General features: G+C 42.1%; 1 protein-coding gene across 2 annotated transcripts in view; it reads right to left on the bottom strand.

Moving 5' to 3' along the window:
- Nucleotides 1-23554, bottom strand: part of Cdk17 (cyclin dependent kinase 17) — a 77910-nt gene extending 54356 nt beyond the window's left edge. Inside the window, exons 1-2 of one of the 2 annotated variants that reach the window (XM_029482418.2) lie at nucleotides 23039-23554; nucleotides 2684-2746 (exon numbers count right to left, since the gene is read on the bottom strand). The gene's annotated coding sequence lies outside the window, so the exon portion shown is untranslated. The remainder of the gene's footprint in view (nucleotides 1-2683; nucleotides 2747-23038) is intronic. The other variant, XM_029482417.2, reaches the window with a different exon arrangement.
- Between the last annotated feature and the right edge of the window lie 3794 nt (nucleotides 23555-27348).

The raw sequence follows: 27348 nt of genomic DNA, 5'->3' as shown, positions 1-27348 counted from the left end.
GGGCTTTTTGTTTTTAATTTTTAGAAACAGAACGGTTATGAAGTGGGAGGAGATAGAAGAAAAGAGTTGGGGGAAGGAAAATATAGTTCATGAAAATTTTAAATGAATTTTTTAATTAGTAAAAATTTTAAAAATGGTTTAAGAGTATAAAGTCCCCAACTAACAACAAAACAAAACAATAAATAAATAAAACAACATTGAAAACCCACTTCTCTAAAGCTGTTTCTAACCAATCTTCAAATCCAAAATCTGATCTTCTGGACTGATTTATTCATCAGGATTTAAGTGGGCTTTATAAATGAAAGCTTTTGCAATATCATAAACTACTTAAGGATGGAAACATTTAAAAATAAATCCTCTAGCTACTCAACCAAAAAAAGTATCAGCTTGTCAAGCAGACCGTTTCTCATTATATGCCCGTGTCTATGTATACGTTTCTTTGGTAGTACTGGGCCCTTTGGTCAAATCTGGGGCCTTCGATGCTGGAGCGCAGTCCAGGAACTGAGTTGTATGAGAAGAGTTCTGAGAGCTTACAGTGCGTTCTCATGCTCCTCCAGGTCTGATAGGCCTGACTTTATCTCAGATCCCTCATTATTGCTTCTGTTGTTAGTCAATTAAGTGTTTATATTATCCCTTACATGTCTCTATGGAAAAACATGACTTTGCCACATGAGGCTTGTCCTTGTTTACAGCTTGACAATGAGAGAACTTTACTCAGATGACCCTTCCCTTTTCTCTCCCTCTCCCTCTCTCTCTCTTTATATTAAAGATTTATTGATTTATTATATGTAAGTACATTGTAGCTGTCTTCAGACACACCAGAAGAGGGCGTTAGATCTCGTTACGATGATTGTGAGCCACCATGTGGTTGCTGGGATTTGAACTCAGGACCTTTGGAAGAGCAGTCAGTGTTCTCAACCGTTGAGCCATCTCTCCAGCCCCCAGGTCTTAACCCTACGACTATAGATTTGTCTGAGGCTCTGAATAAAGTTGGCCAGCGCATGAGACATTAGTCCGCCTCACTGACTGGCTTCCTTCTCCCAGATACTGGTAGGTAGCGGTGGCACTTGTATACTTTAGGTAGGCACTAGGCTATCCATCTCCAGCTCTCTTGTTATTTTAAGACAGAGTCTTAATAAATTGTCCAGGCTGGCCTTGCCGTCCTTCTATAAACCTAGGCAGGCTTTGAACTTGTGATCCTACCAGCCTATGATACCAGGCCCCGTTCACTGAACAATGTCTAAATTCGCTATATTCTATTTCCTAATCAGCATAAATGTTCTTAGAGTATATATCACATTAAGGCAAGCGAATGTATGTCAGTCTACCAAGCTGATAAGACTGCTTATGATTATAATGCTGTGAGCACATCCTATGAAATCTAGCCATCACCTGTCCTTTTAATTACCTCTCAAGGGACTGGAGAAATCACTCCGTGGTTAAGAGCACATACTGCTCTTCCAGAGGCCTGAGTTCAATTCCTATCGCCTATGTCTGGTGGCTCTAAGAGATCTGACACCTCCAGCCTCTGCAGGCTCCTATACTCCTGTTCACATACCTACAAGCCAACACATACAGGTAAACATAATTTAAAATGCACAGTGAGATCTAAGCCAGCCAAAGCTACACAGTGAGACACTGTCTCCCCCTCCCCCCAAAAAATGCATCTTTTAAGAATAGATTTAATCACCCCTAAACTCTAACAGCAAGAAATTAAAGAGGGCCTAATTTTAATAAGTAAAATTACGCAATACTACGTAATTACATATTTTAAAGGACATATTACAGCTACCATGAGAATAAGGTGTTAATTCCAAGCTAGACCAAATCCCAGCCTGAGAGGGGAAATGGATATGAAGGCCTGCCTGGCCCTAGCCAAGGCACCTTTTGACAACTGAAGGTGGCTGGGAGAGGACACTCAAATTTCTCTAAGAGTCACCCTGATACCACCGCACTCACATCCTATGTATGGGCAGCACAAACTGGACTTGATCGGTCAAGAAAAGAGAAAAAGAAGAGAACCAAAGGTCAGGTGGATAGGGAAGGAGAAGGACTCTGGAAGGAGTTAGGGGCGGGGACACGTTGCTCAAAGCATGTTCTATCAATCTCTTAATTGAAAAAAATTAATAAAATGCAAATCCACATTTTTCAATGAACAATACTATATGTTTTCTTTTACATGTTTTAAAGGTACATCTCAGAAAAACTATTTTCAAGATACTTAGGTTGGTTTCAGAGGAAGGGAACAAAGAAAGCTGTGTAGGCAACTTTCTGCCCGTTGTCTCTGAGACACAAGTGGACCGAACAACTGTGCATGGTGTTTGGTCACTCTGTAATTTATGACACAATAGTGATTTGTTACTTTTGCTAGACTAACCCTTTATTAAAGCCTACGTAGGATAAACTGCTGAGGAGTGGCCAACCTTCCTCAGCAACAGGGAGCCTTGGCAACGCACTGCAACTGCCGGCTCTCTCCAGTCTGCTGGTAATGCGTTTCGGTAGGAAAAGATCACTCGAAATATTCTAAAGAAACTGGACTGCTCTTCCAAAGACTGTGCCAGTTGCCCTCAACACTACACAACTACATTCACTCCAGGAAATTTGTGTATGATGTGGAGCGGGTGAGCTAAAATCGTCCACATTACTTGCTGAGCAGAGAATTAGAAATAGTTCACATACCAACCTTAAATTGGAGAGGAAGAGAGCATAACAAGACAGCAGTTAGCGGGCGCACTCCTCACACGGCCTAGAGCAGAGAAGACAGGACAAAGAAAGTGTGTGTTGGGCTAAATTCAACAGCTACAATTCTGCTCCTCCGTTTCCAGTTTTAATTTATTTGTACCTTGTAGTACCAATTCTACCTTCTTAGGAAACTTCTGAAGGTTAAACAGGGAAGTGATGTAGTCGGTCAGATTAGTACAAACTAAAGCAAAAAGATGCCCAAATAAAGACGTTTTCAATATACAAAGGAAAGTTTCCTATGAGGACACTAGCAAACATTTAGGACAGTCACACTTGAGGCTAAGGATGATGATAACACCTGTAATTCCAGAACTCAGAAAGCACAGCAGAATTCATCGAAGTCTCTAGGCTAGCCTGGAAACAAGATAATGAGGGTAACCTGGACTATATAGGAACACCCTGTCCTGGACAGACGGACGGACGGACGGATGGATGGATGGATGGATGGATGGATGGATGGATGGATGGATGGATGGAGTAATGCTTAAATTAATCAGAACTCTGATCAAGATACTTCAGGCTGACTGAACTTTCTATTAAGTAGAATTAAATGAATTCAGCTTAGTAATTGTCTCCATGAGCCTAGAATTATTTCTCACTGCCTGTTCAGTGTTGACCCTCGAAATCTGAGACGTCAACATATCCCTCCCATGGTGAAAGGTTAGTTGTAAACAACTCTGGCGTTAATGGTGAAGGTTTTACAGCATACAAGAAATTTTAGGCAGCAGAAGGTGAGAGCAGGTTTTAGAGTAAGCCTAACCTGACAACTGATTCTTGACTCCTTCACTGGGACACTGAAGAGAGCAAAGAAGGATGCTGAGAGAACTGTGCTCTCTTCCCCCTTTAAAAACAAGAACAACCACCTCAGAAGAACGTGAGATCGAGTAAGAATTGGTTTATGGCAATATATACATATGATGCTCCAACTTTGGGAATATATAGTAGAAGAAGGTGTTGAATGTTATAGTTTTATATATATCTCAGCCATGAAACGTGTGCACTGCAGAAGTGAACACACAAGCACATAAAAGGGAAGCCATGCTGAATAACTGCCCTACCCTATCTAGTTTGTCTATGTACAACAGGCTGCCTGGACAATAACCAAACTTCCTACCTACTAGCAATGTATTTCTCAGAATATGACCACATCATGCTAACCAAGCATGGCTATGTTAGCATGTCTTAGTTAGGGTTTCTATTGCTGCCACAAAAACACCATGATCAGGAAGCAAGTTGGGAAGCAAAGGGTTTATTTTGCTCACACTTCTAGATCACAGCCCATCACCAGTGGAAGTTAGGATAGGAACTCAAACCGGACAGGAACCTGGAGGCAGAAGCTGATGCAGAGGCCACGGAGGGTGCTGTTTACTGGCTTGCTTCCCCTGGCTTGCTCAGCCTGATTTCTTTATAGAACTGAGGACCACCAGTGCAGGGATGGCACCACCCACAATGAGCTGGGCCCTCCCCCATTGATCACTAATTTAGTATATGCCTTAAGGCTGGATCTCCTGGAAGCATTTCCTCAAGTGAGACTCCTTCCTCTCTGATGACTCTAGCTTGTGTCAAGCTGATACACAAAACCAGCCGGAACAGAGACTTAGCTGACTTCTGCTCTACTTAAGCTTTCTCTCCATCTGCACACTTCACATCAGCTTTGCTGGACAGTCAAAGCAGCAGTTTTAGTCAGCAAACGGAAATGTGCCTTCACACTGATCAATAGTACGTTAGCTCTCAACTGTGCTTGATCAACCCCAAATCAATGGCAAACCAGAACCCCCTACCTCCAACTTCTGATGACCTTTCACCCAGACCACAACTGAGTACATGTGCGCAACCACACTCATAGGCACACCAACACACCCTCACATGCTTAGCCTTAAAAATTAAGCCTGGGTCGTAGAGATGGCTCAGCAGTTAAGAGCACTGACTGCTCTTCCCAAAGTCCTGAGTTCAAATCCCAGCAACCACATGGTGACTCAACAACCATCCATAATGAGATCTGACACCCTCTTCTGGTGTGTCTGAAGACAGCTACAGTGTATTTATGTATAATAATAAATAAATCTTCGGATTTGCTCCGGAGTGAGCAGGGCTGGAGCGAGCGGGGTCGACCGGAGCAAGCAGAGGTCCTGAATTCAATTCCCAGCAACCACATGATGGCTCACAACCATCTGTACAGCAACACTGTACTCATATACATAAAATAGATAAATAAATCTTTAAAAAAAAAAAAAAAAGCCTAAGAGAAGGAATGCCCTCAGCAAACCTAAACAGCACCTTCACCTCTCCTTCCCTGTTTGAGTGTTTGACCTCTTCCACCATGCTACGTATATATGTATACACGGACACACAGGTGGGGTGGATATGAAGGCCATAGGACAACTTCAGGTATCATTCCTTCAGGTGCTGTCCACCTTGTTTGTGGACACGGTCTCTTACTAGACTGGTTCTTACCAAGGAGACTAGACTGAGTGCCCAGTGAATCCCAGAGGTCAGCTTGTCTCCACCTTCCTAGGTTAGGATTGCAAAGGTGCATCATCACACCATGCCTGGCTATTGGTTTTTGTTTTTTGTTTTTAATTTAACATAGGTTCTGGGTATCGAACTCAGGTACTCATATTTGCAAGACAAGCAGGCACTACTGAGCTATACCCGCCCCCTTCTTCATCATTCTTAGAAACATTTTGGGGGAAGACTCTCGGAGAGATGCTTCAGCAGTTATGAACACTAGCAGTTCTTCCAGGGGACCATGGTTTAACCCCAGCACCCACATGGTAGCTCACAACCATCCCTAACATTAGTTCCAGGAGACCCTGCCCTCTCCTGTCTGTCTTGAGCACTACATGCATGTAGTACCCAGACATGCATGCAGGTCAAACATCATCAATACACATAAAGTAAGAGATTTTAAAAGCACTTTTCCTAACATCCAAACACCACCCTATCAGTTCTGTACTCTCTCATTCTCTCTGAATTACTAGCTAGCCACACACGCACATGCACATGCACACACCACTATAACCATTAAATACCAAAACTCGTTTGTTGTTGTTGTTTTTGTTCTTGTTTTTGTTTTTTCGAGACAGGGTTTCTCTGTGTAGCCCTGGCTGTCCTGAAACTCACTCTGTAGACCAGGCTGGCCTCAAACTCAGAAATCCACCTGCCTCTGCCTCCCGAGTGCTGGGATTAAAGGAATATGCCACCACTGACCAGCAACACCAGACCTCTTTAAAGCTCACAAATTTTTCTTACTGTTTCCTTCTAAGAAAAACACATCCAGACACATGGTTTCAAAAGCATCTATGTAATAACTCACTATTTTTTCCTCTGATTCTGAACTCGTTTTTGGCTACAAACTCATATTCAACTGCCTGCTTGAGTGTCAACAATACCAAGTTAAGGTTGGACCTTGTTGCTGAGAAGGAAAAGGTCAGCATCAAAGCAGCCATCAAAAGGCTGAGTTGTCTTTACAGATGGGACCAAAAATCTGACTTTTTATAAACACATTTTCAAGCTTGTACTGGTTCAGAATGGGTGCTAACAATCCAAACTGTCTACACTAAAGTCACAGGCTACACGAACCACCGAACCACCGGCAGTCATCTGTCTGCAGTAAAATGACTTCACTATTCCAGGAAACTTCTAGTGGGAAGATAAGAGTTTCAAATAACTTCATTGTTCATTTCAGGAACTTCCCAAAAAAACCTCATATAAACCGACATCAGTCTACTCAGTTTCAGTAAATAGCAGGAATTGATTGTTCGAGTTCCAGCTGTTTGATTACCTCACCCCAAAGTACTTGCCTTGCTGCCTGTGTCAATCAAAACTTAAACTCTATCATGATCCTTATGCTAATTCCTATCAAGCCTAGCATTGAATACAAATTGCAAACCAGCCTCCCGACACTCAACAATCCAGTTTCGCTGCCCCTGCTAATCATTATTTCATCATGTTGCCCCCATCACCCCCCACAGACACTACTAGCTCTGTAAGGAGGGCACTCCTTTACTGGCATAAGTAATAAACTCAACAGCCTATTTTTGGTACCATTCTCCAGGCGAAAACATTCCTAAAGCACTACTGGACAACTTCCCAAATGTCTATTAAGAATTCAGTTCAGCAATACTGGATTCATTCTAAGCCCTGTTGGAAAATTTGAATACCTTTGTAGAAGGCTATGCTAGATCATCACCCTATATTAGACAGCATCCAACCACACAACTAGCTTCAATGTCTTAATAAGAGTTAATTGGTCCACTGATTAAGTCCCTAATTATCAAATATACTAACAATATCACAATGGATATAATAAGTGAGGACTTATAAGAAAGATAGGAAATACATCAGAGACAAATTTACTCATTTAAGGAAAAAGAATCTGAGAAACACAATACGGAAAAATTGAATACATAAATAATCACCAATAGCAGAAAACGACAAAAGAAAAATATGGTACAATTTAACAGTGAAAGAAGCTGTAAAACCATTTATAAAACGTGATTCACAACTGAGAGAGCTTCCCCCTGAAGTCTTCTACAGAACGTTAGCAAGTCCTATCCAACAAGAGTAAATGCAACCAGATGTGGTGAGCTATGCCTGTAATAGCACTTAGGATGCTGAGGCAGGAGGACTGTCATGATTAGACCTTATCTCAAATGCACACAACACAGGGTAGAGAGACAGACTCAATGGCCATTTTGCTTTTGCAGATGATCCAAGTTCAATTCCCAGCACCCATGTCAAGTGGCTCACAACCACCTGTAACTACAGCTTCAGGGGTACCAATGCCTCTGGCCTCTTGGGGTACCTGCATTCACCTGCATATACCCTCCCTAGCCCCCCACTCACATAATAAAAATTAATCTAAAAAAAATAAAGAGTAAATGCATGAACGTTTAAAATGTTTCAAGGGGCTGGAAAGATGACTCTTCAGTAAAAATCTGATAACCTGAGCTAGTTCTTGGGACTCTCATGATGGATGGGAGAACAGTCTCCCAGGCGCCCCCTGACATCCATACATGACCCTCTTTTTTCCTACCACCACAGATACACAGATGTAATAGTAATAATAAAAGATGTAAATGCCAAGGACACTAAAGTACTAAATGAAGTATTTAGAACTTAAAATCTAAATGTGTAAACAGAAGCTTTCCCAATGCTAGTCATTTACTTTAAGGGTGTGGCCCTGGTAGGTCCACCTTGCTCCACTAGATGGACCACACCTGTGTTTAAATGGGCAGCAAGAATTGGACTCAGTGGTCTATTTAAGAGACAGAGACATAGAGACACACACATAGAGAAACAGGAAATTGACAGGGGAAGAGGTAGATGGGTTGAGTATGATCAAACTATATTCTGTGTGCTTTTCAAACTCCCAAATAATAAAAAGTAATGTACTTAAAGAAAACAGAAACTTCACCTCAGAGGGCAAAAACAAAGAATTCACTTAAAAACTGGTTGTGATGTAAGATTTCCTAATTATATTACTAAACATAAAAAATTAGCATGAAAACAAGTCTCAATTTTTCAAAAGTCCATAAACAATCTTTAAAAAACGAACAAACCAACCAAAGCTCAGATCACACATAAAGTGCTCATCTTCTAGAGAACCGAACCAAAAGGGAAAGGCCAAAGGCCCAGAAGAAAACTAAAGATCTTAAAGGTTCGTGGATGGGGAGGAGACAATGCCCCATAAGCCTATGAAATAAACTATCCCACATCACTAGTAAGATGAAAAACATGATAGTCTGAATTCCAACAGTCCTCATCTACCAAACTAGTAAATTCCAGAAGCCCAGCTACAAGACAGATCAGGACTCCAGAACTCACAAAGTGGCAACAAGGCAATCTCTATTGGAAAAATGCAAGTATTTATCATTTCTAAATAAGCTTTTTAGAATCACTGTGGATTCACAGGAAAACACAAACGCAGGACACAGAGTTCTCCTGCACCTCATACACAACTGTCTGCTATCCACATCTTACATTGGAATGGCACCTCTGTCATAGCTCGTGAACCAACGCTAATACATTATCATTAACTGAAGTCCACTATTTAATTCCATTTCCTTGGTTGAAATCTAATGCACTCTTTCTGTTCTAGGATCCTATACAGTTTATAATGTACTGCAACAAACACACATCCTCAGGTTACTCCTGGGTATGACAGTGTCTGACTTCCCTGTTTATAATGACACAAACAACTTGATCAGCACCATCAAGCACTGCATAGAATGTTCCTCAACTGGAATCTGACTCATGTTTTCTTACAATTAAACTAGTGTTACCATTTGCGGGATGGAAAAATCACAAAAATGAAGTGCATTCTCACCACAAAATATTATCAACACATTTATAATTGTTAAAGCTAACTCTGACCACCTGACTAAGGTAGTGTTTCTCAGGTCTGTCCTATGCAATTTATTCTTCCCCCAAATTCTTACAATGCACTCTTTAGAAAGAAATTGCTGTGTGTAATTTACACTTAAGAAGTAAGGAATCAGGCAGGATGTGGTGGCTGTGCATGCCTCTGGTCCCAGCCCTTGTGAGGCAGGTGAACCTCTAAGTTAGAGGCCAGCCTGGTCTACAGAGTGAATTCTAGAACACCCGGGGTTATAGGGAGAAACCCTCTCTTGAAAATCAAAACAAAATTAGAAGTAAGAAACTGTTACACATGCATGGCTTCATTTATAAGTTGAAATTCTGCACAAGAGATTTACATCAGTATAAATCACAATATTACTTTATATTCTGGTTAACTGAATACTAATTTATTTTGGTCTCCTATTATTCTGGTACTGGCCACTGTGCACTCTTCCAGCAGGGAGCTGACAAATAATGCAGGGTGTTTAAATATTTCTTACACACTGGTACTGTAAGATGCCATGGGGTCACCTGAAATGTTCACTTCTTTCCCAGTCCAAGGAGTCAGGCATTTCTTTAAGAAAGCCTGGTTCCTTTGATTAGACAGGTGTTAACAATTGAGAGCTACTGTGAGCGGAGCACGCTCATTCCTACCGAGGTACCATTGCTTCTTACACCATTCAACTGACGGGGCAAGAGACACATGGGATTCCTTCTCAGACACATGCACTGATTTGTGTGTGTGTGTGTGTGTGTGTGTGTGTGTGTGTGTGTGTGTGTGAGAGAGAGAGAGAGAGAGAGAGAGAGAGAGAGAGAGACAGAGACAGAGAGACAGAGACAGAGACAGAGACAGAGATAGAGAACAGCATTTATCTATATGGAACACAATGCTCTGAAGCTACATTTGAACATCAACACATACACAGCTGCTTATCTTAGGGAACAGCTAAGAATCACACTGTATGTACAAAGGATGAAATCACAGCACAGTTACAGAATGGAATGGCTATTAATAAAAAAAAAATTACCTAAATATGCAAAGATCTCCAGCATAAATTATTTATTAGAATATATCACGTGCTAAAAACGTTCCTCATAAACTTGAATGTAGCAGAGGTATTTCAAGTCAAACTCAAGTTGAATTTAAAATACTGACATGCACACAGATGGTGTATTAGCTTACTCCCGTATACAATTTAACTGAGTCACTATTAAATGAACAGTATTGCTCAGGCGTCTGCAGTAGCAGGGAGGTGATCATGCACAGAGCCGCAGTATTTGTCTTCTTTATCATAAAGTAGGCCATTTATAGTTTAATAAAAGAACCCATCACGTCTATATTTTTGTAAATCTACTGTTCATATCTTATCCCTCCACCTCCCTCCAAAAAAATGGTAACAGCAACTTGTAACAGATAAAAAGTGGCAGTGTTTACAAATTCAATACTCTTTTCCAAGTGTTCCTGAGACAGTAAAATAATCGTCACGTCTCTGAGGTGGAGTACACTAGAGCAAAAGTAGCATTCTCAATATGCACTGCAACCACTGCCGCTGCTTCTGCATAGCAACACGTTACAATACTGTAACTATTCAGCCACCTAGGGGACTGTAGGCCACTGTTCATAAAAGCTTCCCAAGAATTTTATTGTTCAGGTAGAGGATTGGTGGTCCATGCCTTTCATCCCAGCACTTGGGAGGCAGAGGCAGAGGCAGGAGGATCTCGGTGAGTTCAAGGCCAGCCTGGTCTACAGAGCTTAGTTCCAGGATAAGCCAGGACTACACAAAGAAACCTGTGTCAAACAAAAACACAACACAACAAAACACAACGTTTAACATGTAGTTTATTCAATAATTGAATAAAATCTACGCTCCTTCCTGGGTGTGGCGGTAAACTGGCCCTGTCTCCCACAGGCTTGGATACCTGAACCTTTGGTCTTGTGCTGGTGGCTCTGCTCAGGGAGGTTATAGGGCCTTTATGAAGTGCAGCCTTGCTAGAGGAGGCGTATCGCTGGAGATGGGCTTTCACAGTTTATCGTTTTGCCCCCACTTCTAGTTTGTTTTCTGCTTTCTGCATGTGGCTGAAGGTATATTCTCTCAGCTTCTTCAGCTGGCCTTCTCCACCATGTGCGTCCTTCCACTATTACGGACTCTTCTTCTGGAACCATAAGCCCAAATAAAGTCTTCCTTTCATACATTGCCTTGGTCTTGGTTTTTATCACAGCAACAAAAAACTAACATATACTCTGGGGTGTGTCTCTCTTGTCTCTCTGTGACTTCATCTATAATACCCTCACAAGCTACCACTCCTTCTTCCTACTCACCAAAGTCAGGAGTCATGTGGAGGAGAGACACTATTTTATGTGAGTGAAGTGAACTCATACTTGAGTGATGTTCCCGTGAAGGCCAGGGACAACCTTGGGTAGGGACAACCTTGGGTGCCATCCACCCGCTTGCCATTTGTTTGTTTATTGTTGAGGCCAAGTGTCTTGCTGGCCTGCAGCTTACCAACAGGCCTAGACAGACATTTTTACATATATATGTATATGTATATGTATACGTATACGTATATGTATTTGTGTGTGTGTGTATGCCTGCCTGCCCTGCCTATCTATCTATCTATCTATCTATCTATCTATCTATCTATCTATCTATCTATCTATCGAGAAGGAGACTCTCTCAGGTCTGGAGTTTCCCAGCAGTCTAGCCTGGCTGATTACAGAGCCCCAGGAATCCCCCTGTCACTCTAAGTGCATTCCATCATGCCAACTTTCTTACGTGAACTCTGGGGGTTGAACTTGCATTAAGTGCTTTAGCAACCAAACCATGTCCTTAGCCCATATTTTTGGAATTTATCTTTCTGAAAAGGCCCAGAAGAGATGTCCGCTCATATTTTGAAAAGGACATAAAATCCTTTCTCTCATTGCTATCTTTCTTTTTTTACATGCATGCAAGGCAATGTACTGACTGAACCAGCTCCCTAGCCAGTCCCACTCGAATGCTCTTTTGCCCCCAGGAAGGGCTTCTTTTCCCTAAGTAAACCAATAATGTTTTACTGAGGTATTCTTGAAATAGTAATACCTAGGAAATAAGTAGAAGAAAGAATGCTCCAATCCTGATAGCAGACATACTCTGAGTATAAATTTGATAATAAAAAGACAGTTTTGAAAATAAAATTACAGATCAACATCCTCGGAGCTGAGGAGAAACTGCAGTCTTTTTTTCCATAAACATTTATACCACCCTTCAGTCTACACTTTTTTTTTGCCTTCCGTTTATAAATGGACAATAGAAAAACCTATGTAAGAACATCAAAAGATTATGTGGAATGAGTGTCTTAACATACCAGATTGGAAGATATAAGGCACCAATAATTTTAAAAGGTGAAATAAAAAGTAGATGGATTACCAAATATAATTGTCTCCAGATTAAAAACAAAACAAAAAAGCGCCACACTTTGGAACAAAATAAAAGTTTTTAAAAAAAGAATTCCAGGATTGAAGAAGAAAAAACTTCAACACCCCTGCACCAAATGCAGAGGATATCTTACTACATGCCAATTTATGAAGAACAAGTGTGTGTGGTGTATTTATATACGTGGTGTGGTGCCATGATGCACATGTGGAGGTCGGAGGACCACAGGAGTCACCTTTGACCTGTGTGACACAGGGAGAAGCAGACATCAGACTAGCTGCTCTGCAAACCTCCTGGGACCCCTGCTTGCAGCTCCTACGTCACCACAGTAATAATGAGATGCAAGAAGCAAGTCACTTTATATATTAACAGGTTAGATTTCTTCATCCCTTTGACAGAATACTTGACATAGACAACTTAGGAGAGTAAAGAGTTAAATCTGTGGTTTCAGCAGCATATTTAGATCACAGCAGGAAAGGTGTAATGGAGCAGCTCACACCAAGGCAGACCAGAAGCTGAGTACACACTAACAGGAAGTGGTCAGGGCAATCATAGCACCCAAAATTATGCCCCCAGTGGCCTACTTCTTCCATGTGGTACGACTTACTGTAGTTCCACTACAGCCCAATAGCCTAAATGGATTAAACCCATTCATTGGGTCACAGCCTTCATTATCTAACCATCTCTGGAGACACTCAGACAGACACCCTGGTGTGTCTTTACCAATGTTCTAATATGTCTCAATCTAATCAAGATGGATTGTAACAATCAGTGTCACGAATATGGCTTATCAGTGATGATACTGGTACAGTAAGTAATACCAGAAAAAGACTAATAAGCTTTCATTTGAGAATGTGACTCCTAAATATCTAGATGCCCTAAGAAATAGGGTTGTGGGGGAGAATAAATGAAATATGAAATGTGAGCATTTGTCAAACACTATGAAATGGTTAAAGCTCTTTTGATAAATCAATGTATAAACTAAAAAAAAAAAAAATCATAGCCTTAAGAATTATCTGCTACCTTAAAAATGTTATATTATAAAAATTATCTTAAAAATACAAAACTATTTGTGAAAAGAAGACAGCTGGGGATATCTGAAGTTGATGAGCACTGGGGGCGGGGGAGGGGGTTCAGACTAGCTACACTACTGTACGTTTTAAAATTAATTTTCAGAAGCATAGTAATTAAGACCAGACAGACAGCCACAGAGAGACCCAGTGAGAAACAAACTTAAAAGAGCAGGAGTGTCCACTCCGTGAAGTCAGAATAAGATAAACAGAACAAACAGCTTCATACAGAAACAAGCATCTTAACGCTTTCTCCCCAAACTGGCAAACCTGGAAGGGTTTGAGTAAATAAAAGACTGAAAGATAAAGTTTAATATCATTTTGTCTTTACTCTAAATTTAATTTGTATATTAGTAGTAGCTCTGTCCCTTAGCATGATGCTAAAATTCAAGACTCTCCAAGACTTTCATAGAACACTAGAAATCTGAGCCAGGTATTTTGATTCAGTTGTTCCGGAAGAGAGCTGGAGACTACCCTCGAGATATAGGCAGATACAGCCAAGCAGGCAGGCTGGCGGACAGACAGACAGACAGACACACAGACAAACACTGTGGACTTTGTTTCTACTCAACAAGACTATTTTTAAGGGTCAAGTTAAATCCACTGGCCTAGAACAAAAGATAATTGACAGGAATACAGAAACAGCATGCATCCAAGCAGATTTCATGACAAAGAATAAAAGGAAAGGTCAATTTGTCTTTAAATTAGTTTCATGAGTAATTCTTCTATTTTGCTTTTTGAAAGCCTTGAGAGTAGCACACAAGGGTTGTTAACAAGAATAAATTCTGTCTCAAATGTTTAGATGCCAAACAAGGGGGAAACCCACAAGGCTAAGGAAGGGGAATCGACTGCAAGGACATTTGCCTGGCCCTAAAGAAACACTTCTTCCAAAGTGTGCTTGCCTGAGGTAAAAGCCTCTTTATTCCTAGACTGCTGGGTAGGAAGCTGCAATGAGCCTGATGTGGTGGTGCACGGCCTTAATCCCGACACTTGGGAGGCAGAGGCAGGCGGATCTCTGTTAATCTGAGGACAGCTGGTCTGCAGAGTTCTAGGAGAGCCAGGGCTTCACAGAGAAACCTTGTCTGGAAGGAAGGAAGGAAGGAAGGAAGGAAGGAAGGAAGGAAGGAAGGAAGGAAGGAAGGAAGGAAAGATGGATACAGAGAGGGAGGGGGGAGAAGGGAGGAAGGAAGAGAAACAACAATGAGTATACTAGATGACTTAGTCCTATATTACACACACACACACACACACACACACACACATACACACACACATCCAGCGTGATTTTCACACTGGGCAAGAGCAGGGAGGCATTTTAGAAAAACCCAAGAGGTATGAATAGTTTAAAAATCCCATACTATTTTGATTCTTTTGTCCTTATAAATCACTGATTAACCTGAACAGATCAGATCTCTATTATATTACCAAATACAGTGCTCACTCCATTATTTCTGAAGTAATACATGTAATAATTTTGACCTAAAAAAATGACAGAAATATTAATGAATCAAGGCTATATAATAAGTTGAGATATTTGAAAAGCTCTAAATCTCATAAACTGTGAAAGTTTACTTTTAAATGTTACATTTTTATCAAGATGTTACCAGACCATAACCACTGCTTTATAAAATAAATGTACTAATTATAACAGACCTACACCAACAAAGGTATAATTTAAGATTCAGCTTTAATAGTCCTTAATTTTAAAAGGAGAATGCTTTTTAATTTAATTATATTGGAAAACAAATATATTTGTTGCAGGAACAATATTAAAGCCTTGTTCAATCCTGCGACACAACTCTGTACATCGTAAGTGCATTCAAGTCTGGCACTGTATACACGGCTAAAGAACTAGATCTCATCAGAAATCAAAGTTTTTCAGTTCAACAAAATTACTAGTACTGACCACTGTTTTTAGACCTTTAGAAATATTTTATGTAAAAATATGTCAGTTTTGTATTTTTAGTTTGTCTAAAAGACAACCATTTTTTGAGAGCCACAAGCCTTTTCTCTTCATTTTCTCTAACAAGTCAGTACAGCTTACATGTAATTAAAGTCTCAAAATGCCAAATTACTATCCCTCTAAGTTGGCCTATAACCGGTTTCTAGATTACTCTCACACAAACACTGCCAACATGGTATTCTCCAATATTCAAAACCTGAAATTATTCTTTATTTCTAGGCCAACAACTCTGATGGTATTTTACTACCTCAGTGTGGTGTTCCCTAGTCCCCCAGTCCACTGAACTAAACAACTTATCACTGTGATAGTTCCTAGTATCCCACCCACCCACCCCCATCCCCGCAAGTCTTCCCAGTCCACTGAACTGAACAATGTATCGCTGTGGTATTCCCTCGTCTCTCCCCAACCCCCAGTCCATTGAACTGAACAATGTATCAAGGTGGTGTTCCCTAGTCCCCTACTCCACTGAGCTGAACTGAGTGTGCAGATGAGATCACAGAAAAGGAAAACAGAACAGGAAGGAGAGAGACTTAAACATTCCCTACAGCAGAATGAAGTCAGCACTACAGTAGACAAACGTTCCAAATAACATAATGGCCACAACCCTGTCAGACCAGAATAAGGAAGATGTTAGAGGAAATGGCATTTTGGCCTCAAAAGTGAGAAGTTCTCTCCACGTCTCCCAGCATTATAATATCAACACCCATGGTTCTTCATCGCTGAAAGCCAGATAGCTCTAATAAACACTGCCACTTTTCTGGTCCCTAAAAAAAAAAAAAAGAAAGAAAGAAAGAAAGAAAGACCCCACATTATTTAAAAAAAAAAAAAAAATTGTCCCAGCTTCATTTGTGAGTTGGAAATTCCTCACAAATATATAGCTCTTATCAACCTTTACTTTTATTAGTGAACAATAATATGTGCTAAAAACAACTGTCAGCCATCAATGAAAAATACTGCAGCATTAAAAATATGCTTTGAGAAAAACAAAATGACCACATAATCTAGGATGCAGTGCAAAGATACCTTCGAATATTTTGTTCATTATTTACACACAGAAAACTGAAAATTCTTGAACATATAGTAACAAGTACATAAAATGAAAGACAAAACAAAACAAAGCACGCTATGAAAAGACAGGGAGCTGGAGAGACAGGTCTGTCACCAATGGCTTCCCTAAGCACTCAGCTCTGAGTTCAGGTTTCTAGAACCCACATGAAGAGCTGTGCATCGTGCCCATGTCTACAGGCCAGTGCTGGAGACTGCAGAAACAGGGCAGGGTGCTCAGTCTACTGCCCGGCCAGTCTAGGTGAAAAAATTAACTCAGGTTCAATTGAGAGAATCTCTGAAACAGAAAGAGGAAGGAAGGAAGGAAGGAAGGAAGGAAGGGAGGGAGGGAGGGAGGGAGGGAGGGAGGGAGGGAGGGAGGGAGGGAGGGAAAGGAAGAAAGGAAGAAAGGAAGAAAGGAAGAAAGGAAGAAAGAAAATTAAGGTAGAGAACAGCTCTCCCCATATCGACCTCTCACCTCTGTACATGCATTTGCGCACACACATAACACACACACACACACACACACACACGCACACAGAGTCTTTTTTGCTTAACTCTTTTGAGACAGAATCTCACTGTATAGCTCAGAATGGCTTTAAAGTTGTTTGTAATACTCCTGCCTCACCCTCCTCAGCACTGGGACTGCAAGTATGTGCCAGTATGACCAGCTAAATGATTCTTACTATTAGCCTTTATGGGGGGAGCGGATTCCTTTTCACCTTAATGAAACACCTTTCAGGAAATAATATCTTCTGTTCTTTAAATTGAGTAAGAAATGTATGCTAACAATACTAATTTATAGATTTTTCTATCCTAAAAATCAATTTTCAACATGAAAAATATTATGATTCTATTCTCAGTGGATATCTGATTAAACATATGCAAAGTTTCTACCTTGCTTACAGTAAGTTATATCAAGATAAAACAATAGGTGGTGTGTGAATTTGTTGACGTTTTTCACTTTGATGGTATCATGGATTGGCTCCCAAATATTCCCAGGAGTTCAAGGGTTAAAAGCAGTCTCAATGCAACAGGGTTTCAGACAGTGGACTGTCTGGAAGGTGACTGGATCATGAAGGCATTGATCTCACTGATAGATTAAGGTATTTATAAATTAATAACCTAGAGAGAGGTTGGGAGGCAGTGGAAACTTCAGGAGGAAGGTCTAGGTAAGGAAAGCAGGTCCTGGAAGACATGAGCATGAGGGATATAATCCATCCCAGGCTCGTCCTCCCGGCCTCCCTTCCCTCCCCTGACAACAGGAGCGTATCTGCTTTGCTCTACCACATGCACGTTCCTCACCATGATGTTCTGTCTGACCACAGGCCCAGAAACCAGGGAGCTAAATAACCACAAACTGAAACCTCTGAAACAAGTGTCAAAACAACGGCCTCCTCCTGAAGGGTGACTTTTTTCCCTTAGGTATTCTGTCCCAGGAGTATAAAGCTGGCCAACACAGATGGCATATGCTCAAATAACGAAAGCATTATCATTTAAATGATAGAAAGTCAAAACTTCTAATACATGTAAAATCAACGTAAACGAACACAGACATTTTGAAAAGAAAGCAAATGTACTTAAAACCTCCATGAAAGAAGCCAGGGTGGGGAGGACTGTGGACCAATCTGCACACACACTGCCTGTGTTTTCCTCTGACTTAGCACGGCTTCTATGTTAGCCAGCGAGCTGTTCAGCATTCCATCCTGGTAGAGACACTATGAGCACAGCATTTTTGAATGCTAACTGGATCTTGGGTCACTATAGTGGTAGGACCCTGGGGAAAATTACTTAACCTAAGGCCTTTGTTTCCTTATTAGGAAAAAAGGTTTACCCAATACAATAGGTTTCCTGTGAGGATTTAACAAAACAATAGTGTCTAACATAGCACCAGGCACAATTGAGGATCTCTTTCTCACAGCTTATGTTATACACTGAACATTTGAGTGGCTTCAGATTCCCGTGTTGAGACTCTCACCTAGCGGTACAATGGGTTTTGGAGGTGATCTGGGCCATCTGACTAGATTTAAGCAAGGTCCAGAGGGCAGGCCTTTATAACAGTAGTTATAAGAAGAAAAACCTCTCTCCCATGTTCTCTTTCTCCACCCCCTCCCTCAGCACCCCCTCCCATTTTGTTCTCTCATCCTTCCCCTCCACCTGCAGGCACCAAACAAAAGGCCAGAAAACCACAGTTAAGACAGGCATCTACAAACAAAGAAGAGAGCCCTCACCAAAATTTAACCAGTTTGGCACTGTGACTTCAGACTTCAGGAATCCAGAACAGTGAGGAAAAAGCTGCTTTAAAAAGCCACTCAATGAATGATGTTTTGTTACGGAAGATGAAGTGGACTAAGATAAGGTTTATCAAAAAGTGTTTTTGAAGATTCTTTGGAAAATAAGATCATTTTCACTAAATCCAAATTAGCTCCCTCAAGCCTAGCTCCAAACCATTTAACCAGTAGGTTATGGGTCTCAACACATGAATTTGTGGGGCCATGCAATCATTCAGTATACAATATGAACTACGAGGAGAAAAAGTAATTAAATATTAATTGTGCCCTCTGCTAGGCAAGCTATCCTGACACACTGTGGATCTGATCTGTAAACCAACCTCCTAAAAACAAGTGTTTAGGACGGCACGTTACTGTAGACCATAAAACATTAGATTTACTGTTAATGTTTATTGATTTTCTAAGTTGGCCAGCAGAGAGAGCAAAACATGGCAGAGTGAGAAAGTTATGCCCAAAACAGTTATTTTCAGGCTCTTCACAATTCCTTTTTCCAGGTCAATATATTCCAGACATTAAAAGTAAACGCACGCACGCATGAACACACAAACACACACACGAAAAACTAAACACCAAGTGATTATACTGTGAGCAAAAGGGTAACAAAGCCACTAAAGACAAGAAGAATCCTTAAAAGCCCATCAAATCAGTCCTCTCTCCAAATAGTTCAAAGAAACTGGCAAGATTACAGGTTGAATTCGCTAGTGAGCTATGGAATGAGTCTTCTAGCATTTACAAGTGCTATGGAAAACACATTTTAAATACCATTACATCAGCACTAAAAATTAAAAATGTCATAATCGTTTTATAAAAATAATTCAAATACATTATTAAAAAGCTTGAGCAGAAATACTCTTTAAATTCAAAATAATCCAAAATTACTCTTCCTTTGCATGCACAAAAGGAGAGATTGTTTCTAAAATAGCCTAGAGACTATTTCTATAAGTAGAGTTTAACATATAATGGCCTTTCTCCACCATCAGAGAAATACACTTATTCAGTAATTATCCACTCTGGAAGTAGAAAACCCATGTAGAAGAATGTCAGAATGTGAAGTTATAATTATACAAAGACTAAAGAACAACAATAAAGATGCCGATTATGAGACAATAACAAAAGAAACAGGCAAAGAAATGCTGTGTTCAGACAGCTTTTTAGTAGTATCAGAAGGCATCCCGGTCTCCCCCTTTTGAACAGCCTTCTCAGTTGCCACAATCCTTCTCTGTACTGGTCACAATAAGGTACCCCACTGCTCTTCAATCTGTAGCTCCATTTCACCAAGGAAGGAAAAGGAAACAGTTTTGCTGGGAGTCGAGGGTTGAGAACAAGCCTTGCCAGAGCCAAGCAAATAATTTTATACCCCAATGCCTTCCCATCACAATTGCAAGACCACACAGTATCTGAAAACTAAATATATCAAAACATACCTTAAAATCCCTGTAGTCAACAGGGGTATAGTCACCACAGGAATAAGCTACAGAACAGGGCAAGATTTTCTGTCTTCTAGTTTTTTGTAGAACCAATGACGTATAAGCCATTAGCATTATTAATGCTACCACACTCTGAATTAAGGCCTCCAATTTCATCTTTCCTTACTGTGCACATATCTCTTCTGCTCTTTTGATAACCAACTCCGTACAGGACAGGTTACACTATGTCACACAGTTAACACTAAAAGTTACTTCCTTGGGCCTGAACCCAAAGAAGGGAATAAACTACATATTTGACAAAACCCTTTTTTAGGAATGCAAAAACTATGATATTAACAAGACTCTAATTCTACATTTTTTTTCTGACTGCAAAAGTAATATGAAAATTTAGAAAAATAGAGGTAAAAAATAAACGACCCACAATCCAGAAACACTTATTGGGCATACACTTTCTTGAAGTGACACAAATTTTTATTATCTAAGTAGGTACTAATAAGTGTGGAGAAAAAATATGTACAATTTTGATACGTTTATTAAGCATCAATTACTATAAAGTGACCTGTAATTTCACAAAGGTCTCTAAAACATTGCCTGGGAAAGAGGAAGTTGAAAATGCAGACTAATCCCTAGCTGAAATATCTAAAATTTTAGTGTCAATAAGGACAGCACATTGTAGGATATGAATATCCTTACAGCAGCACTAACATTACTGCACCTACAATAAATGGATTTTACTTTGACTTTCTTCTTATTCATATTTTCATTAACATTATTTCCACTGTAAAAATAGTTGAAACTCTTATGTTTGCATAAGAATTTTAAAATACATATTACTGTTGTTATTATTTATTATGAATCAACTGTTAGTGGTGGTGGTGGTGGTGATGATGTTCGTGATGTGTGTGGTGTATGCCTGTGGAAATCAGAGGACAACGTTGTGCTGTTCTTGCCTCCGTCTTTGCATGTGTTCCCAGGATTGAACTCAGGCCCTGAGACGGGCACCCCGCACCAGTACCAACTGAGCCATCTTGCTGGCACTTGCATTGGAATTTTAAAGCAGCTTCAATTCAAAGGCTTGCAACAGTTCCTTGAAGAACAGCATTCAAACAGTTAATGCTCCTGCCCTAGGAGATGGCTTGCCAGATAAAAGAACAGCAAGCTTCACATTCCTGGGTTCACTCTCACAACATTAGAAATAAAAATTAAAATGAAACACGTCCTTAGTCATATCGTTTTCTTTTGTTTGAACCCGCTGTTTATGGAATTATGCAGATGTTAAAACAAAAAAAAAACTGAAATGACTTCATTAACCAGGCGACACTGCGTTTAATACATAAGCCAACTCCTGGCGTTCACAAAAGAACAAAATAAAACCAATTAACATTCCCACTAGCAATTTTTTTTTCCTCCTTAAATTTAGTTTACACACGTTTCTTGATTCAAAGGTTTAGGTCAATTCAACTGATCAGAGGTCTTCTGTTCCATGGTTAACAACGTCAATCTCCAACAGTCACTCAAATCCATTACTTTGATATTCTTGCACAAATGCAGTTAAAAAGAAATCCAACAAAGGATTAGGAAAAAACAAACAGCAAAGTTGGGAGGCAAGAGCTGTCTCCCTTAGTCAAGCATTGCCTGTGAAGTGACAGAAGCTCTGCTACCAGAAATACACTTTGCTGGCCCAAGGAATGGCCAAGACGCAAAACAAAATTTGCGACTTGTGTCTAGAGAATCAATTTGGCTCAAGAGGCAATAAAACAGGGCCACTGATGCGTCTTCGATGGCCACATTAACATTAGGGAAAGGCGCCACGGATTTCAGCTAAAGGCTTTTGCCATTTTTGAAGAAGAAAAGCTAATTGTTAATGGCCATGTGACACAGAAGATCCCAGAAAGGAAAGGGTGGGAGGAAAAAAAAAAAGAGAGAAGAGTTCAAGGCAGTTCAGGGTCAGACCAAGTCAGGCATCCTGTCATTAGCAAACGTTCCCCTAGCTGAAGGCAAAATACCGCTTACCCCAGAAGGAGTGGGTGAAAAGTAGGGGAGAGAATGAGTGGGGAACCACAGGGGACGGCGAGGTGGCAGCGTGGGGGTGATGTGGGGAAGAAAACTGGGGCCACCCACCTGAGATGGGGAGCAGAAGCAACCGGACATAAACACCGAGAAAAGCAACTGCGGCTAAGACAACGGTGGGGCACACACACACACACACACACACACAAAACCCCCTCTTCCCGGGTTCTCTGGGTTTCCCACAGTCCCTACGCCTCCGGTTGGAGCGACACTCTGGGGTGTGACCCGCCAGCAAGAGGGCTGCCCGGAGCTTTGTGTCGACCCGCTCCCCCACGCGAGGGCTCCTCCCCCGCGGAGTTGCCCACCCACCCGCGCGCAGCCTCCCGCGTCTCCAAGGAGCCCGCAGCGCCGCGTCCTCGCCCACTCTCGCCGCCCCGCGCCCGCGCCTCCACCCCGGCCCCGGGGACCTTTGTGTCTCGGGGGGGACTTTCCGCCTCTTCCCCTCCCGGCGCCCCGCGGGGCCAGCAGCCTCCCCAGGAAGCCTCGATCGGCTGCGAACTCCCAGCGGCGGCGCATGGAGCCCCTCCCCCCAGGTCCCCCAACCAGCTCGGCACTCCCGCAGCCCACGCCGCGCGTGGACATGCGACCGACACGATCCCCACCCGAGCGGCCCGCTGACAGGCGTCACGATCCCTGCCCGGCCCCGCCGCCAACTCACCAGCAAGTGCGGGGACCGCGGGCTCCCGACCGGCGGGCGCGCAGAGCGAGCGAGCGAGCGGATGCAGGTCCGGTGGCGGCGGACGCGCCGAGGCGCCTCAGGCTCAGGCCTCCCCCCACCCCCCAACCTCGCGCCTTCCGCTCCGCGAGGGCCGCCGGCCGCCTCACGCGTGGCCGAGACCCCCGCTCAACATGGCTCCCGGGCTGCGGAGCCTCGCGGACGGCCCAGTACTCCCGGCCACCGAGCCGGGGCGGAGCGAGGCGGCGGGGCGCGGGCTGCTGGACCGCCGGGCGCTGGGTAGACCGCAGCCGCCGCTCTCGTTCGTCTGAGTGCGCGTTGCTTTCTCTCGCTCGGAGGCTGCGGCTTGACGCCTCCGCCTGTTCCCCGGAGCGAGCGAGAGCGGGGGTTAGAAAAAAAAAAAAAGAAAAGAAAAAAGAAAAAAAAAAAAAAGACTTTTATTGAAACGATCCAACCAGCGGCGGCGGCGGAGAAAAGCGACCGGCTGCGGGAGCTTCCCCACCCCCGCCTGCACGGCTCGCCTGGGGCAGCGCGACCCCTGCCGGCGGCGGCGGCGGCGGCGGCGGCGGCGGCGGCAGGCGGGGCGGAGCCTTGCCTGGGGGTGGGGCTTATGCGCGGGGCGTGGTCTGGGCGGGGCGGGGGGGGTATTCCCAGGAAACTTCAAGCCTGGCTTCAAACACGGCTGGAGAGCAAGGGGAGACCCTGTCCGTGGACAGAACTCTGCACAGTGTCTGTCCATCGCGATTGGTGAGGAACCGATCGCCACAAATCAGCCCTTCACTGTCCTCTCGCAACAATAAAACTCTGCTTGAAGTATTCCAGGCGCTACCGTACACAGGATGCCTGCCTCAGTACACAGTGCTTCAGATGACCCACAAAGAAATATCTCGGTCGATTGCTGCAATTTTCTTCTGTTCTGTGACTGGATATGCGTGGCTAGTGCAGTAATCACCCACGCACGAAGCTTTGATTTCAACCACAGTGTTTTTAAATGTTATTACACTGTTGGCTCTAGGCTCCGGGGGGGGGGGGGGGGCGGGGAGGGGACTAAAATGGTTACAATAAAACTGTGTGTTGTGAAAGGGTCAATGCTATGTTATAGGACCCAGAAAGAGATACTGTTGCAGTGAGTTAGATTCTGTTGCTTGAAGGAGGCAGGCCAAAGAGGTTGGCCCAGTTTCTGTAAATCTTTTTACTTTCTTCTTTCCCAGTTAGGAACAACTGAATGTGTAGACAAACTAAATAGTGATCCTGGCCCATTTCTTTCCACAAGTAGGGGTAGAAGCTTAAAGTAAAAGCAGACTTAGTGGCAGAGGAAAATACTGAGAGAACTGAAAGAAGACAGTAGGGCCCGGATGTGAACACCCTAACCAAGAAAAGGTTAACGGTATAAAAGGCCGGTAGGGTGAAGGTTGGGGTTTTTTTTTTTTTTGTTATGTTTTGTTTTTCTGTTCTTATCACCAGGAAGTGCACGATATATTTTAAATCTCATTATCTACTAAGGACTTCTGAATCGTATCTTTTCTGATTGATGCACCTTTCCTTGAAGATAGATACTTTCTGCTCCCTTCTTTCTAGTACTTTGTTGAACACAGCTAGATGTGTTTTCTACAGCTCGTAAGGTTCATATATATCAACCGGAGTTCTGTGTCTCCAAAATTACCAAAACTATAGGTTAACAATAATTATCCTCTACAAAGACTTCAACACTTGTTTACCCTGTAAGAATGCCCATATTTATACTTCCCTTCAAAAATGAGTATGTACTTTTAAACAGCAGTTAATGATTTTTTTTTACATACATCTAATTCAGGCAATTTTATAATATGTTAGGAGCTAGCATCATTTCAGAGTTCTTTGTAAGCTAAAGAAAAATATATGTACACATGACCTACTTTTATACCAAACATTTTCACATGCTTGCCTTATATTCAAAAGCAATTGTGTGGGGGTTTTGTTGTTGTTCTCTTAGTAAATATTCAAAATAGTAAAAAAGGGAATCTACATAATTGCAGCCTGAATTTCAACATTTGAAATTCTTCCTTCACATCACTGGACTGGGATTAGCCCATTAGAAACCAAAGATAATTCTGCCTCGGCCAAAATTCCCAAGAAATATCTTCTCTGGTATAGCACCATAGTCGTAATTTGATCCTTAGAATCGAGATGGTTATTGGTTGATTTATTTGTTCTTTCACTTAAAAACAAAAATTGCTAACTGCATCGTTTGGACCAGGTACCATGTTAGACCTTAAAGACTCAGAGGTGATGATAGATTTGCCCTTGAACTCTTGTCAGTGGAAATGAGCAATATACGCACAGATCACTTAAGGAACCAATGGGTTAATACAGAGACAGGAGAGACAAACAAAATCAAACAGCAATGGTAATGAGATTGAGGAAGGAGGTGGCAGGATGCTTCAGGTGTCTACAATGAGGGAAACAGGAAGATGAGCAGAGGCTAGAAAATGCTGACAGACCTTTTCACTTAGTATGAAGTTGTTAGGGATTATTTATATTTTGGGGTTTTTTGTTTGTTTGATTTTGTTTTGTTTTGTTTTTATTTTTTGGTTTTTTTTGTTTGTTTGTTTTTTTGTTGTTGTTTTTGGTTTTTGGTTCTTTGGTTTGTTTGTTTGTCTGTTTGTTTTCAAGACAGGGTTTCTCTGTGTAGCCCTGGCTGTCCTGGAACTCACGCTGTAGACCAGGCTTGCCTTGAACTCAGAAATCTGCCTGCCCCTGCCTCCTGAGTGCTGGGAGTGCTGGGATTAAAGGCGTGCGCCACCACGCCCGGCTTGTTTTGTTTTCTTCCTCCTCCTCCTCCTCCTCCTCCTCCTCCTCCTCCTCCCCCTGCCCCTCCCTCTGCCCCTCCCTCTCTCCCTCTCCCCCTCCCTCCCCCTCCCCCTCAAATTCACAGAGTGCCAGCTGCCTTTGCCTCTGCCTCCCAAGTGCTGGGATTAAAGGCCTGCGCCACTATACCCGGCTTTGTAAAATAATTTTAAACCTGGAATATTTTTTTAACTCTGAATGTTTTCCAAACTGTAGTTAAATATGTTTTGCTGGCTTTTTGGTTTTTGTTTTTTCGTTAAAAAAAAAAAAAAAAGAACTCCCTGCAACTTGGTGAAGGAGAGAGAGAGAGATGTGGGAAGAATTCCAAGTTCAGATCCACTTGGAAAATGCCACATTTGCCTCTTCTGGAATGCCACAGTGCACATTTATATACGGAAAGCAGGGAGAGGTTCTGAGATTAAAAATAATTTTCTTTCCAGTAAGGCTAATGTAAGCCAAGCTGCTTTGACCACAGAGAAGCAGTATCCATGGGGCATACATGAAAATACTGGGGAGAGAGTCAAAAGACATTGAACATGGAATAAAATGAGGCAGAAATGAAATTGTTCTTTAGTTACCAACAAAATACTTTAGAGATGTTTGGCTCCTGGCTTTATGGAGGGCTCCTGGCAGGCCTCTACTGAGACTAAGGAGAGATCAGATAGTTTGTCCTCCTTGCATTCTATTTTCTCCCCTTGCCTAGACTGATACTCAATTTAGAAAAAAATCAGAAGTGGGCTCTTAATGAAATAAAACAGATTTAAAGTGTAGGGAGTGGTGGAACATGCCAGGGAAAGTGGAGGCAGAAAAAAAAAGAAAGAAAGAAAGAAAGAAAGAAAGAAAGAAAGAAAGAAAGAAAGAAAATTCAAGTTCATCCTCAAATTTGAGATGACATCAAGGAGAGCTACAGGCGATTCCCACCTCAAGTAAACAATACAAATAAAAGAGCATACCTAAGAGTCCTAAAAAGCGATGCCAGTTTTAACAAATTCTTTCCTTTTTATTGAGTGTTTATACTCTTGTATAGGAGTGCTTGTCACTGTGGAGGCCAGAGACTAAAACAAGACTCTTCCTCTATCATTCTCCACCCTTCCCCAGTCCCGCCCTCCCCAACCCTTCCCGACCCCCCCACCCCCCACCCCCAGGTGGAGGTTTCTCTGTGTAGCCCTGGCTATCCTGGCACTGGCCTTGAACCTAGAGATCTGTCTGCCTCCAACTCGTGGTTAAAGGTTTACAGCACTACAGCCCAGCTTGGCAACCTTAGTTTTTGGGGTTTTTTTGGTTTTGTTTTTGTTTTTTTTGAGACAGAGGCTCAGTGATTGAATAGACTTGGGATCCTCAGGTCTCAAATCCGGAAGTGCAGGAATTAGAGGCCCCTGCCTCAAGGTCTGAAGATCTGCACTAAGGTCCTTAAGCTTTTATGGTGCAAGCTCTTTGCCCACTAAGCCATCTCTCCATGCCTAAAT

This window comes from Mus caroli, unplaced genomic scaffold, assembly GCF_978045245.1.
Source record: "Mus caroli unplaced genomic scaffold, Mus_caroli_1 scaffold_9, whole genome shotgun sequence".
NCBI lineage: Eukaryota > Metazoa > Chordata > Mammalia > Rodentia > Muridae > Mus > Mus caroli.
This window is presented reverse-complemented; position numbering and strand designations above follow the sequence as displayed.